The sequence below is a fragment of the Hypanus sabinus genome, chromosome 8, assembly GCF_030144855.1.
Source record: "Hypanus sabinus isolate sHypSab1 chromosome 8, sHypSab1.hap1, whole genome shotgun sequence".
Classification (NCBI taxonomy): Eukaryota; Metazoa; Chordata; class Chondrichthyes; order Myliobatiformes; family Dasyatidae; genus Hypanus; species Hypanus sabinus.
This window is the reverse complement of record NC_082713.1, coordinates 66789793-66803841: the sequence shown is the minus strand read 5'-3', so window position 1 is coordinate 66803841 and position 14049 is coordinate 66789793. Positions and strand designations below refer to the sequence as shown.

The 14049-nt window shown below is 39.5% G+C and overlaps 1 long non-coding RNA gene across 1 annotated transcript in view; it reads left to right on the top strand.

Moving 5' to 3' along the window:
- The window catches only part of LOC132398209 (uncharacterized), a 56807-nt gene extending 43392 nt beyond the window's left edge, over positions 1-13415 (top strand). Inside the window, exons 9-11 of the long non-coding RNA XR_009513579.1 lie at positions 2287-2573; positions 10446-11081; positions 12928-13415. This is a non-coding gene — a long non-coding RNA (uncharacterized LOC132398209). The remainder of the gene's footprint in view (positions 1-2286; positions 2574-10445; positions 11082-12927) is intronic.
- The last annotated feature ends 634 nt before the right edge of the window (positions 13416-14049 follow it).

Here is a 14049-nt window from a genome sequence, read left to right as displayed (position 1 = left end):
GAAGTGGTGGGGGGAGGTAAGGATGTCTTTGGTGGAAGCATCCCATTGAAGATGGTGAATTTTGTGGAGAATGATGAGTTGGATGCCAAGGCTCGTGGGGTGGTAGGTGAGGACAGGAGGAAGTACACTGCTTTTAAGACAGCAGGAAGATTGGGCGAATGTGGATGACTGGAAAATGGAGGACATGTGAGTGAGGGCAGTATCAATGGTGGAGGAAGGGAAGACCCATTTTTTGAAGAATGAAGAGATGAAGGAACTGAGAAAAGGGAACAGCCTTTTTAAAGGAGACTGGGTGGGAAGAGGTACAGTCAAGATAACCGTGGAAACCGGTAGGTTTATAAAAGATGTTGGTAGACAGTTTGCCTCCAGGGATGGAGACAGAGAGTTTGAGAAAGGAGAGGGAGGTGTCAGAAATGGACCAAGTGAATATAAGGGCAGGTTGGAAGTTGGAGGCAAAGTTGATGACATTGATGAGCTCAACCTGAGTGCATGAAGCAGCACCAATGCAGTTCTTTCTCCTGGCACTTATCCCTGCAAGCAGCAGAAATGCTACACCAGCCCACTCACCATCATTCAGGGTCCTAAAGAGTCCTTGCAGGTGAGGCAACACTTCACCTGTGAGTCTGTTGGGGTCACCTATTGTATCCGGTTTTACTTTGGAGAGACCCAACATAAATTGGAGGACTACTTTGACGAGCACCTCTACTCAAAGTGCCAAAAGCAGAATTTCCTGGTGGACAACCATATTAATTCCTATCCCCATTCCTGTTCTGGTATGTCGGTCCATGGCCCCTTCTTTTGCCATGACAAGGCCACTCTCAGGGTGGAGGTGCAACACTGCATATTCCACTTAGCTAGCCTAATGGCATAAACATTGATTTTTCCTTCTGATATTCTTTTCCCTTCCCATTCGCTCTTCTTCTATTCCCAATCAGGCCTCTTACCTTTTCTCCTCACCTGCGAATCACCACCCCAGTGTCCCTCCTTCTTTCCTTTCTCCCATGATCCACTTTCCTCTCCAATCAGATTCCTTCTTCTCCAGCTCTTTACCTTTCCCAATCACCTGTCTTCATCTATCTCTTTTGAACAAGTCCTTCTTCCCCCTCCTCCCACCTTTTTATCTGGCATCTTTCCTTTCTTTCCAGTCCTGAAGAATGGTCTTGCCCCAAAATGGCGACTGTTCATTCATTTCCTTCGATGCTGCCTGACCTGCTGAATTCCTCCAGCGTTTTGTGTTTGTTGGTCTGGATTTCAACCATCTGCAGAATCTCTTGTTTCTGAGCCTTACAAGCCGGCTCTACCAGTTTTTGTACCTGTACTGCCCCCTGGTGTAATTCCCCTGGAACTGTGTATATGCTCATCTTTTTGTCCATAATTACTATTTACTGACTTTGACAATTACATTTCCCTTATCCGAGAAGTGTGGAATTTGCATTTATTTTGACGACAGTCTCAATTCCGACTTTGATTTAATTTATTCTGGTCTTAGTCAGAAGTAATAGACTTCACAGTGAAACTAAGTGTTTTTGCTAAATTTGTTTTGGCAACAGTTGGTCGAAAAATATGTTCTCAAAAGTCATACCAAATGTAAGTGATACAGTCGTGGGTTGTGATAACAGGTTTCTAAAATCATAAAATAACATGATACATTTTAGAAAGCAAACACTAATCTTAGAATTTCTACATGTTACATCTATACACTGTATACATTTATATTATAGGCTTAATATCAATCAAATAAATTATATCAAAATGAAATTTGCAATCTGAATATTGTAAACAATACATTGTAAAAACTTCCTCTCTTCTCTTGTCCAATGAATAGCTGATACATGAAAACCAGAGATGTCTTGGGGCTTTGCTGAGAGACCTAATGTCTTCACACTTGAACTGAAGGTCACCGCATTTGCTTTGAACTAACTAAATGCACACCTACAATCTTTCAGCTTTTTTAAATCGTATTCTCATGCTAAAGGAGGTTCCGGGTTATTGCTATGACGGGATTCTCTGGGTTTTGTCCTTGCAATAGTGAAGGAATGACAAGTAAATATAGGAAAGTTACCTGAATTGTACCTTGGTTACAGAGGAGGCAATGCTACTGAATGTGAATAGCAAGTAGCCACAATGTGCCCTGTAGATTGTTGAGAATGTAGTACTTAAGGGAAGGGCATATTGAATTCATTGGTAAAGGCACCAATCAAACAAATTGCCTTGCTGCAGCCGAAGTTGAAGCTCTTGACTGTTGTTGCTGTGAGAAGTGAGTAATCCATCATTCCCCTCACACAGGCTTTGTAGCTGGTGGAGAAGTATTGAGAGCTCTGGTGAAGTTTGACATTGATTGCACTTGTATGGATGTCCAGAGAGAACTAGGCCTGGTCTGAATGTGATGCCGTTGGAATTCCAACAGTCAGACAACAGTCCATGCTGAGACACAAATGTGAATAATCACTCCTAACCACCGCGTGTGACTGATGTTTGCTGCACCCAGCAAGGAAGCCATTGGCATCCGAAACGAGAGGAGAGAAATCTTATTCCAAAATTAAATGGCAATAATGCAACTCTAAATAACTGATGTAAGTATAACAACTACAAGTTTGTCTTTTTAATTCACAGATTGTACAGTTTGGATGAATGTTCTTCTGTTTTCCTTTTGCAAAGTTGAGTTGATCTTTGTAAGGCTGATATTCCACTGCAATTTATTGCATAATATTTTGTTCATTTACATTGATTAATCTCCAATTACACATTCCAATAAGATGAAAGCAGCTAATTTGATGAGGGTAAAAGTTTAATCCAAGCCTCATGTACCGATATTGCAATAACAGGTTATCACAAGGAAAGGCATCATCAAACACCTCCCACGAAAGATAAAACATCCACCCATTGTTTTGCAGAGCAGCTACGTTTACTGAACACATATTGAATTACGATTAGTTGAGGATTATACATTCATATTATCAATAGGAATACATATAATCCTGGTTAAATGCACAGCAAAACATGTAACAGTTAAAGGTATATTCATAATAAGCCTATACTGTTAAACATCTCAAGTCTGCTCCCACAGGCAGATAAATGTTCAGAATTCTGTGTAGCTTTCATAAGCATATCTCTTAGGGAGCACCAGTGTGTTGTAATGCTCTGTTTGGCATTCCGCCATCTTTCAAGGCAATGACAATCCTGCTGCAACAGAACAGCTGCCTGAAAAAGTTATGGAACAGTTTTGAAAAGGTCAATGTATTAAAGTCAACAGTGTACAACATCTTCATGCGTTGCGCAGAGTTGTAAAATATTAAACAGTAGTTTCCGCGTAATTGGGTCATCAGTTAATTAAGGCAGCTGCATATTTGGGACATTTGGGAAATCATCTGGGATTTCTTTCATTTATTTGGGACACAATGCTGCTTAACTATGGCAGAAGACTGTTGCCGAACAGTTTCTAACTAGTGTCAGGTGGAAGCGTTCGCTTGCGTGGTTGTTAGACGCTGCACTGTTCTTAGAGCAAATAGTTTTTAAATAGTGTCAGTTGTGTGCATTTTTATTCAAAAGCAGTGGATTTTTTCACTGATAGTTGGCGAGAAATAAGTAGTAAGATAACTCAGAACTGTTTTGCTCACTGCAGTTTCAAACTTTCAGGCTTGTAGATGCCAGAAACTGCCAGGAGTGAAAATGAAATGATTTCACTACTTCAACAAGTTATAAACTAGGAAGAATTTGAAGGTACTGACAATCATTTTGGTAAAATGAAAATGAAGATTTGGAGGATCCAATTGTCGATAACATTGTGTGAAGGCAGTCCATTATCTATACTAGAAGTCTGCTGATTTTGTTCATTTACAATCAATCAAAAGAACACATACAATGGATAAATTCCTCTATCAATAACCATTAGGAACTAATATGCAGTTTTATAGTACTGCAGAAGTAGTGATAGTGTTCTAATTGTTCTGTATTTCATTTGAACGAACAATTTGTATCTCAGTTACAGTAGTTTGTCTTTTTTATATATTTTAACTATTTTCATGAAACTTGGGCTAATTGGGATAGGTGCTTAATTGGGTTAAAATGTACTGGTCCCAAAGTGTCCCAATTAATTGGAATCCTATGCATTTCATTTATTTATCTGACGTTAGCTCTGAACTTGATTGTACATTTTGCAAATGATCTGTGCTGATACTTTTTTCTTTGTGTAGTAAACAGACCATGATCATATAACACAAAGTGGGAGGTTTGATATGCATTACTCACAAAAGAAGAAGATTCTGTAGGAACATTAAAAGCAAGCAGTTTTTGTATTATTGAGATGCAGAGTTGCTGGCAGATTTATTATTCCTTGCCCTCCTTTAATTGCCCCTGCTGGTTCTGACGGTAGTTAAGAGTGAATTATGTTGCTGTGGCTGAGAATAAGAAAAATGCTAGACACTTGAAATAGAAACAAAAAATAAAAGGTATGTTCACCAGAAACACTTCCATTCTTGGTTTCTGAATAGTCCTTAACCTGGAATGTTAGCTACTTCCCTTTCCACAGATGCTGCTTGACCTGATGAGAATACCCTACATTTTCTGGTTTGATTATATTGTTGCAGACCCAAGCTTACGTCACACAGCTTTCACATGATTGACAGCAGTACAACTCCAGCAGAAACAAATACCTGTGCAAGATTCAGCAACACATGTTCCTCTCAAGGTGGAGAATAGTTATAGAGAGCAGCTATTAACTGCTGGTGGAAAGGCAAGATTGCATCCTCTGCACACCCCCTCACCACCCCATGGAGGAAATGCTGCCTGCTGTAAATCAGAGACCATGGCTGGCTTCAGGTTTGAGGTCATAGATGTGTGGTATGGATCAATGGTTCCCAATGTGGGTGATGTTGCTCCTCCCTGGGGGCAGTGGGAAAAAGTCAGCATTAAAAAGTCAGCGGAAGGATTACAGGCTTAATTTAATAAATGAATTACTTATTATAAGCATTTGACCCCCAGATTTCACTATTGTAGTGTACTGTTGGCTAGTATGATTCCCATACCCCGATCACGCAGAGACACAAGTCTATTGGGTTAAAACTCAGAATCTGCCCTTTCCATTCGCCTTGACTGCATTTCTCAACCCCATGGCCCAATCAAGCTATTGCTACCCCACTTTATGTATTGTCAGATAAAGAGTCATATTTTGCCTGAGTTATGATAATATCATAATTTTCTCCTTTGTTCATCACAGCACTTAAGGTTGGACATAGACAATATGTGATTGACTGTGATAGTTAATCCATAACGAAAATGGCAGAAGCAGACTAAATAAAAAAGAATTGTAGCCAGTGTAGAGTAGAATACCTTAAATACAGATTTAAACCAGCACTAAACAACCAACGGCAGCTAATGTGTGAAAAAGTTTTTTTGTGAAGAAGTCTGATGTGTGAAAAAGTTTTTTTCAAATGAGGCAACAAGCCATCCACACTTCTTCACAACAAAACAGTAATGGTCGGTGAGCTTCATAGAATATTTCATTGCTCATTGCTAAATCTGGAAAGTCTGATACAAATGGAGAACTGATTCCGCCAACAATAAGGGAGGTTCTGAATATGTACTTGCATAAGTCATGATACCAATAATTAAAGCAATTGCACTCAGTGAAAACTCTGTTCAAAGACAAGTAGATGAAACGTCTGAGAATGTGGAAGCCACATTGCACGACAAAATTTGCTCTGCAGTTGGATGAGTCAACTTTTTCAGGCAACAGATCTTTGCTTCTTGGTTATGTTTGCTTCATGAAAGATGAAAACATGGTGCAAGAGTTGTTACTTGCAACGGGACTGGAAACAGGTACCAAGGAGAGTCAATATCAGAATCAGGTTTAATATCACTGGCATATGTTGTGATATTTATTAATTTTGCAGCCAGCAGTACAATGCATGTATATCTCAAATAGTTAAATTAAACAAATGGTGCAAAAACAGAATTAAAAAAATAGCAATGAGGTAGCTTTCATCGTTTTTATTTCCATTCAGAAATCAGATGGCAGAGGAGAAGAAGCTGTTCGTGAGTTGCTGAGTACGTGCATTTAGGTTTCTGTACCTCTTCTGTACTGGTGGTAACAGTGAGAAAAGGGTATGCCTTGGGAGATGGGGGTCCTTAATGACGGATGCTGCATTTTTGAGGCACTGCTCTTTGGATACTGCAAAGACTACGTTGGAGCTGACAAATTTTTCAACTCTCTGCAGCTTACTTTGATCCTTTACAGTAGACACCCCCACCCGGATACCAGATGGTGATGCAGCCAGTTAGGATGCTCTCCGAGGTATATCTGTAGAATCTTTTTGAGTGCTTCAGATGACATTACAAATCTCCTCAAGCTCCTAATAAAATATAGCTGCTCTCTTGGCTTTCTTTATAGCTGCATCAATATGCTGGGATCAGATAAGGTCCTCAGAGATATTTTCACCGAGGAACTTGAAACTGCTCAGTCTCTCCACTTCTGCTCCCTCAGTAAGGATTGATGAGTGCTCCCTTGTCTTACCTTTTCTGAAGTCCACAATCAGTTCTTTGGTTTTACTGACATAAAGTATAATGCTGTTGCTGTGACATCACTCAACTAGCTGGTATATCTCGCTCTTGTATGCCCTCTTGTCTCCATCTGAGCTTCTACCAACGATGGTTGTATCATCAGCAAATTTATAGATCTGAGCTCTGCTTAGCCACACAGTCATGGGTGTAGACAGAGTAGAGCAATGGGCTAAGCACACATCCCTGAGGTGCGCCGGTGTTGATAGTCAGCGAGGAGAGATGTCATTTCCAATCTGCACAGGTTGTGGTCTTCTGGTGTTGTTGAGTAATTTCTTAAAGACAAGGACATTCCGCTTGCCAGTATGCTTTCTTGTGCAACAAATGAGGCACCGTCAATGACAGGATGCTACTGTGTGGGGTTATTATTTTCTTGAAAAAATCTGTAGCTAGCATATTTACCATTCACTGTGTAATTCATAGACAACATTTCATTGCAAAAAACCCAAGTGATCAGCTGCACAAATCATAAAATAATGTTATCACAGCAGCAAATAAAATTAAGTCCCATGCTCTCTAATTCAAGAGATTTATATTGAGAATGATGAACTGTTTGAACACTTGCTATTGCAGAGAAGTCAGATGGCTTTCAAAAGGAAATTGCCTGAGATACTTTAACGTGCTTTTTGAAACTGTGATAAAATTCTTTGAAGACTCAAGAGCTTCATTCAGTAATCAGCTCAAGACTATTAGGCATGACTTTGCTTATTTGCCAAAATTATTCACAAAGTTTAAATAAATCATTCTTCAATTGCAAGGAAGTGATGTGAATCTTACAAAAGTCAAATCAGCCATCTCCATGTTTCTGTCCAAGCTAACCCTATTTACATGGAACTTTGTGACTTTATCCAATTTCCAAGCCACTCTGAGTTGGAAGAGAAGAAAGGATAGGACTGGACCCAGGATTGAGATTTTTGATTGGAGAAAGGCTAACTTTGAGACGATGTGAAGGGATTTACAAGGAGTGGATTGGGACAACTTGTTTTATGGGAAGGATGTAATAGAGAAATTGCAGTCATTGAAAGGTGAAATTTTGAGGGTACAGAATCGTTATGTTTCTGTTAGGTTGAAAGGAAAAGTTAAACGTTTGAGAGAGCCATGGGATATTGGAAACTTGGTTAGGAAAAAGAGAGATATCTACAATAAATTTAGGCAGCATGGAGTAAATGAGGTGCTTGAGGAATATAAAGAATGTAAGAAGAATCTTAAGAAAGAAATTAGAAAAACTAAAAGAAGATATGAGGTTGCTTTGGCAAGTAAGGTGAAAATAAATCCAAAGGGTTTCTACAGTTATATTAATAGCAAAAGAATAGTGAGGGATAAAATTGGTCCCTTAGAGAATTAGAGTGGACAGCTATGTGTGGAGCTGAAAGAGATGGGGGAGATTTTGAACAATTTCTTTTCTTCGGTATTCACTAAGGAGAAGGATATTGAATTGTGTAAGGTAAGGAAACAAGTAGGGAAGTTGTGGAAACTATGATGATTAAAGAAGAGGAAGTACTGGTGCTTTTAAGGAATATAAAAGTGGATAAATCTCCGGATCCTGACAGGATATTCCCTAGGACCTTGAGGGAGGTTTGTGTAGAAATAGCAGTGGCTCTGACAGAAATATTTCAAATGTCATTAGAAATGGGGATGGTGCTGGAGGATTGGCGTATTGCTCATGTGGTTCCATTGCTTAAAAAGGGTTCTAAGAATAAACCTAGCAATTATAGGCCTGTCAGTTTGACGTCAGTGGTGGGTAAATTAAAGGAAAGTATTCTTAGAGATGGTATATATAATTATCTGGATCAACAGGTTCTGATTAGGAACAGTCAACATGGATTTGTGTGTGGAAGGTCATGTTTGGCAAATCTTATTGAATTTTTTGAAGAGGTTACAAGGAAAGTTGATGAGGGTAAAGTAGTGGATGTTGTCTATATGGATTTCAATAAGGCCTTTGACAAAGTTCCACACGGAAGGTTAGTTTGGAAGGTTTAATTGTTAGGTATTAATATTGAAGTAGTAAAATTAATTCAACAGTGGCTGGATATGAGATGCCAGAGAGTAGTGGTGGATAACTGTTTGTCAGGTTGGAGGCCGGTGACTACTGGTGTGCCTCAGGGTTCTGTACTGGGTCCAATGTTGTTTGTCATATACATTAATGATCTGGATGATGGAGTGGTGAATTGGATTAGTAAGTATGCAGATGATACTAAGGTAGGTGGCGTTGTGGATAATGAAGTAGGTTTTCAAAGTTTGCAGAGAGATTTAGGCCAGTTAGAAGAGTGGGCTGAGCGATGGCAGATGGAGTTTAATGCTGATAATTGTGAGGTGCTACATTTTGGTAGGAATAATCCAAATAGGACATACATGGTAAATGGTAGGGCATTGAAGAATGCAGTAGAACAGAGTGATCTAGGAATAATGGAGCATAGTTCCCTGAACGTGGAATCTCATGTGGATAGGGTGGTGAAGAAAGCTTTTGGTATGCTGGCCTTTATAAATCAGAGCATTGAGTATAGGAGTTGGGATGTAATGTTAAAATTGTACGAGGCATTGGGAAGGCCAAATTTGGAGTATTGTGTACAGTTCTGGTCACCGAATTATAGGAAAGATGTCAACAAAATAGAGAGAGTAAAGAGAAGATTTACTAGAATGTTACCTGGGTTTCAGCACCTAAGTTACAGGGAAAGATTGAACAAGTTAGGTCTTTATTCTTTGGAGCGTAGAAAGTTGAGGGGGGACTTGATAGAGGTATTAAAAATTACGAGGGGAATGGATGGAGTTGACATAGATAGGCTTTTTCCATTGAGAGTAGGGGAGATTCAAACAAGAGGAAATGAGTTGAGAGTTAGGGGGCAAAAGTTTAAGGGTAACATGAGGGGGAATTTCTTTAATCAGAGAGTGGTAGCTGTGTGGAATGAGCTTCCAGTAGAAGTGGTAGAGGCAGGTTCAGTATTGTCATTTAAAGCAAAATTGGATAGGTATATGGACAGAAAAGGAATGGAGGGTTATGGGCTGAGTGCGGGTCAGTGGGACTAGGTGAGAGTAAGCATCCGGCATGGACTAGAAAGGCCGAGATGGCCTGTTTCCGTGCTGTAATTGTTATATGGTTAAAGAAAACTAAATGATGATCTGTAAGTACATTGTACCAACTTGGGTGAGTTGCATAAAGAGATGTTAAAGATCCTCTCTTGATACAAATTCCAGATTGGGCAATAAATCCATTCCTGAACACTTTTTATAAGGAATGCACAGGAAGGATGGAGGAAGAACTGATCTCGCTACAAAATGAATAAGCTGAAGCTGAGGTTCAACAAATCATAGCAAGTCTTCTGATTGTGGAAAGAAATCTCTGAACACTGTCATGCACTGTGGAAAAAGGTCAATATGTTCTTTATTGCCTTTCCAACATCATATTCCATGGAATGCAGTTTCAGTACATTCACTCAACTTCTTTCAAAGCAATGAAACAGACTGCAGATTACTGAGTGTAGGATATGACTCTTTCTGAGTGACATTTAACCTGATGTTGAGAAGCTGATATGACTGCACCAAGCCCATCCATCTCATTGAAAGGTGAGAAAGCAATGAAGTGGTGAATGGTTAGACTACTAATATATGCTCTAAAATTGTTGATGAAAATTGTGTTTGCTGTAATTAAGTAAATTAATTTTATTTGCAGCTTTAAATAGATCTGAATAAATTTTACAATTACTTGTCACTGGTTTGAATTGGCTGTTCCTGTTTCCTTTCAACTGAACTTTATTGATAATGCTGCTTGTACAGTATGTGAACTCCTGCCATGTGGGAGTGACTTAATGAGTGACACAGGAATAACACTATCCTCTACCTCAACTGTTTTGTGTGCAAATTAACATGTTTTTGATTTTTAACTTTTGTTTCAGATTCAGTTTGTCATTTAGAAACCACAAATGCAATGCAGTTAAAAAATGAGACAACGTTCCTCCAGAATGATATCACAAAAGCATATGACAAAACTGACTACACCAGAAAATCCACGTAACGTTTGGCAATCCCCAATCCAGAGTCCGGAGAGGCTGCTGCGTATTAATATCGCGCTACCATCTTAGCGCGTTCCCCAGAAAGGAGCTTCAAATCCACCAGACAAAACAAGACCAAAAACTAAAGCTACAAGACCTGCACAAAACCACATAGTTACAACATATAGTTACAACAGTGCAAACAATAGCATAATTGATAAAAAAAACAGACTATGGGCACGGTAAAAATAGTCCAAAGATGTTAAAGGACTATAAGTTCAAAAGAAATCACCACACAGTTTCCACAAGTCCCCAGGGTCCCAACAGACTCGCCATCCCACGCTGGCAGCAGAATGGAATACCCCCACTATGGACTTCCATGGCACTGCCCGACTCAGCTTCGCAGACGCAGCATACAACGAAAGCTCTGTCGAACCCAGTCTCACAGACGCAGCACACACCGAATGCGACCTGACCGCAGCAGACTCCAAGTCCGTCGAATCTCCGAGCCGTCAACCCCACTGGCACAGCTTCTCTGAGGTTTGGAATGTTTATTATGGTTTTTGTGTTTGTTTGTCATAATACAAAAAAAAAAGTATTGTGTCAAAAAACATTGTGGTGTTCAGTCACAGAAGGTTGTGGAGGACTGGGATTGTTGGTGTATGAGAGATCTGATTTGGTCTCTTTTGTCATAATTGCTTCCTCATTGCCTCTGCCCTTGTCTTCTGATCCACTGGTATAGCTGGTGGTATGCATTGTTGATGGAAAGGATATATGTGGCAGGCAGGAATGATGACAAATTTTGACACCAGTTCTATTAAGTATAAGAGAGCTCTTTCAAGCCTGCTTTGATTGGCAGTACGGCTTGTTTATTCATGTGTATTGGAGATGGGAAGCAAGAGCCATATGGTTTGCAGACAGTCCTTTTTGCCAGTGCCATCCTTTGTTGTGGGTGAGTACATGTCGCATAGCAGAGTGCCTTAGAATTAAGACAGTGTAATTGCTTTAAAGATACCAGGCATACTGCCAGGTTCCTTCCAGAGCTTGGAACACAACAGTATGAACTCAACAGGCAACTTGGTCTTGTGCTCCAGTCAAAAGTGCTTTGAAAAAAAAGCTCATGATAACAGTTTAGTCTGGTCACACACTGGTTGAGCACTGAATGAGCAGGACACCTTTTGTGAGGTCCATCACTAAGTGGAAATTTGATACCTGCAAAACCACTTGTCTGCTGTTGTCCATACCCTGCTCTTCATGGACCCTTGTCTGCCCGATGCTCTCAGGTGAGAGAAAAATAAATGAACTTCGCTTTCTTAAGCCTTATACTGCATGAATGGGTTATACATCATTAAATTCTGTAAGTATTTCAAACTCCACTCTGGAAGCATGCTGACAAGCTAATGGCTCGTGACATTGGTAATGCAGTCCTCGCCCTCTTCTGAGACTATAGTATGGGATACAGCATATTTCAGTGAAGATATCCTACATGTGGTGCAGATGCTTTACTGGTGTTGGCTGTACATTGAACCCAGAGCACACTTCATGGAAGCAGGCACCCGTTGAGATCTTTTTCCCCTGCTCCTTCCTTTCCCAGCATAGTACTGAATCAATTTGTTGTCATGGTTTTCTCTTCACTCTGAGGAAAATAGCTGTTGATACAACTTGTCTGGCAGCAGTTGTGTTTGGGGAGGCCCTTTAGAGGTAAGACAAATTGCTTTATTGCTAGGTGTGCACTCATTGTAGAAATATGAAGAATAAATCCTTGTAAAGATGTAGCTGCAGCCAGCAGAAATCAGTTGGCAACTGTTACAAGCTATTGATGAAAATCATAATGTAGAAATCCTTTCTTTCACCAAGTGTATACTTAGATCAAGAAAGATTAAGAGACTATGTTCGCTGTAGCCTTGAAGACTAATTTTGTAACAGTGGTATCAAATTGGCAAGAATGGAACTTTGGGTGTTAATTTCCAAGGTGAAATGCACATAACAGTCTTGTAGCTAACAAACAAAATACTAGAAGAGTTTATTGACCCAGACAACATCTGTGGAGGGTAACATATGTTAATTGTCGATTTTGATCCACAGGTGCTGCTTGACCTGCTGAGTTCCTCCAGAATTTTGTTTGTTGCTTCATATTACAGCATCTGCAGTCTGATCACTACAGCTTAGCAGCAGCATGAACACTGACCATTTTGCACTAAAATGAACTTTTTTGTTTGTTCCTATTGTGTTTCATTTAATTTATGCTTTTCTTGTGAGTGATGCTCATATGATGGCAGTGCCTGTGATGCTGCTACAAGTACGTTTTTCATTGCATCTGTTTATTCATGTACTTGTGCAGATGGCAATAAACTTGATTGCTTTTTCCCCTCTTGTGTCTCCTCAGTTTCGTGGTTGATGTGACTGTTCACACAGAGGTGTCTGTACACTGACCAAACAATTAATATCAGGCTCTGAACAAAACGGCAGAAGGAGACTCATTGCAGAATGATACACCTACTCTGGCTGACATAATGATGCAACCAGAAATTAGAGAGCAGACAGTCTGCTGTACATTATGAAGTACAAGGAAGAAAAAAAACTCCAGCAATAAAGAAAAACTATTTTCCTGACACTTACTTTGCCTTTAATTTTTTTAAATGATCCAGATGCCAAATTAGCATGTGCTGCAAAAACCCAAATGTTGCATGAGTTTTTTTTCAGTAAATCATCCACACCATTAGCTGAATAAAACCTGCATAAATATCTAATATTGTGCAAAACAGCAACATAAAATAATTCACATTTATTCTTGCTCATGGGAAATCATGTTTAATTATAATCTACATACCAAATAAAGCTGCAGTTATCCTGATTTTAATCTCTGAGTGTCTAAGTGCCTTGATGTGGCAGATTTAAATTTTGTTCAGCCAAAAAAATATGCAACCTCCCAACAGAATCATTGCTGTCAGCAGCTTTCTTGAAGAAATCTGGACACGAAGCCAGAAGAAAAATCATCCTTGTCTGGTCAATATAATCTCTTAGGAAAATCAAATGGAAATAAGAGACCAAATTGCCGGGATGCTTTTCCAAGTTTCAGGAAGGGACTTTGTTCAGAAGTGGACTATGACGTGGAAACTTTCCACTTGTATGCCATGTGAAATAATTCACTAAGCTATGCTTATCAATAATTAATAAAATAAATTTATGCAAGCTCATGTGAAGTATTTCGTATGTCAGCGTCATACTCCTGGAAATGGGAGTGCACTAGAAAGGTTGGCCATGACTAGAACAGCGCAAGATGTTATAGCCTTTGGCTATATTGACTGTACATTTCTGAGTTGTTCAAACATTTAACCAAGTTCTACTCCCACAATTTGAAACACCACCTGAGAACTTACAGTATACAGAAAACTAGGTTTTGTGATTTTTATGTATTTTAAAATTTTCCCAGTAGTCATCTGTTCTGTCCTTTGCATATTCTGATAGATACTTTGTAGAAGCGAGCTTTTGACACATTGGCCATCAT